The sequence below is a fragment of the Nicotiana attenuata genome, chromosome 11 (genome assembly GCF_001879085.1).
Source record: "Nicotiana attenuata strain UT chromosome 11, NIATTr2, whole genome shotgun sequence".
Classification (NCBI taxonomy): domain Eukaryota; kingdom Viridiplantae; phylum Streptophyta; class Magnoliopsida; order Solanales; family Solanaceae; genus Nicotiana; species Nicotiana attenuata.
In genome coordinates this window covers 23,690,973-23,693,033 of record NC_031999.1, presented here as the reverse complement: position 1 = coordinate 23,693,033, position 2,061 = coordinate 23,690,973, and positions in this window count along the sequence as shown.

Below are 2,061 nucleotides of genomic sequence, written 5' to 3'. Positions count from 1 at the left end.
CGTTTTAAAATTTAGTTTAAGTAACTACTAATTACTTCGTCCGCCCTACCAACTAAAGTAACCGTTTCCGTTTAGTACTACAGTAAAGTAATCGAACAATTATATAGACTAGCATTTATGTAGTTCATGGTTTGACTACATGCACTATTATCTTATGCTATCCTTAAATACTTAGAGAAAAACCTATAATATGAGCAAAATACAAGCTTGTCCATGTACTGATGGAAAATATGACTTTTTTGAAATTGACATAATTGATTTCTTACTTTTTACAATTCCAAACACACCTACAGTACATTTCTCAACACCCATTTTAGAACACAAGAGCAAAACCATCATTAAACCAACCAAAAAAGTGAAATCTCAAGATATAAACAACAATTTTCTCTAATTCTCCAGCTTTGAATTTCTCTATTTAAGTTTTAGAACTTTGTCGACCTCAACGATGGAGTTTCGAAGGGTATTTCTCATTTTAATTTCCTTCCAAACAGCAGTAGACTCAATATTTAGTACAAAATTAACTTTGAACAAAATTTTGGCTCAATGAATTGAAACTCAGCTTCTCAAACACCAATTTTACTAAAACCCCAAATTTAAGCAATCTTCTTTAATTTTTATCACAGAATGTTTCACGGAGTTCTCAAATCCTCACCAAATTTGGGATAAAAGCTTTAAACCACACTAAAATTAAACATCAAATATAAATTAGAGCAAAACATAATGATTTCATAGAAACCTATTTGTGTATTTTGTAAGCTTTTCCAAAAGCCCTTGAATGGTAAATCTAGAGACAGAGAACTTTTAAGCCATGGAGGAGAGAGAATCATACACACCTATTGTGGTAGAGAACTATATGTATACTTGGTCGAAAAATTCCTTTGCTGGATTTGGGTTTGAAGAAGCCTTCAATTCACTGGAGGGTTTTTTCTCATGAAGTTCTCAATGAAGAGAAAGGCGTAAGAAGACCATTCTTTTGATATGTATACTTTAGATTTTGGTATTACTTTTTAATTATAAAAATGAGCATTCGCGGGTTTAGTAAAATTATTGGAGGGAAACTAAATTGTCCCAATAATATTTTTTAGAAAGAACCGTCCCCACAGAGTTATTTTACCAAAATGTCTCCATAGATATCTCTGTGGCAACGGTTATGGTACTACCTCGACGGCTTAGTTTTAGTACTGTCTTAATAGGCGTAAGAGGCTATTGCGACAATTGTAACCCTTGCAATAGGCCATCTATTGCAAGGGTTCCATAATCGTTGCTAAATAATCGATGCAATAGGTGTAATTTCTAGTAGTGAGGGACTTTGAAAAACTCAAACACCTTAGTAAGAAGGAACCTATAAGGCAGCCCATGATTACCATCCTTGAAATCTGCTATCTTCTGCATGTGTTCTATCATGGTGGCAGGCAGGTCGATAGTTGTGTATCCATCAAGTGCTTCCATGAGAACCAGGTTTGCTCGAGATGTAATGGACCTTCTCTCAGCACGAGGGATCAAGACCTTGTGCACCATTTCAAACATAATTGGTACACTGGAAGGAGGGCCTTCTTTTGTACCCGTTCCCTGTATTGAACTGTCGCATCCTTTAAGATAGCATTTCTAAAGTTTGAAGTGCATGTTCCCTAAACAGAAGACAAACCCTCAACCGGCACACCCAAAATAGTTCCCAGCACAGCATAGTCCATCACAATATCAACACCATTCACCGTCATACATATGTGATCGTCTTCAACTATAAAGAAGTCGGCATAAAAACTCCACACTTCTTCCCCATACACTTTGGGACTGTCATCTGTGAACAAGTGTGTCCACTGTTGAAATTCACATATTTCCACCAATTGACGCATGCCAACCATTTTTAGAGTATTAGGGGCAAATGTATAGCCCCACAACACCTTTTGATTTTTCAGTTTTTCCTTCTCAGGACACTAGGTTGCATGAACCTTGACCTTCTTTGAGGAACCAGGTTCCTCACTAGCACCAGCCTTTCTTTTCACTGATTTTCGTGCACTCTTTCCTTTATCAACAGATGACACTTTGTCAACGGACTTCCCA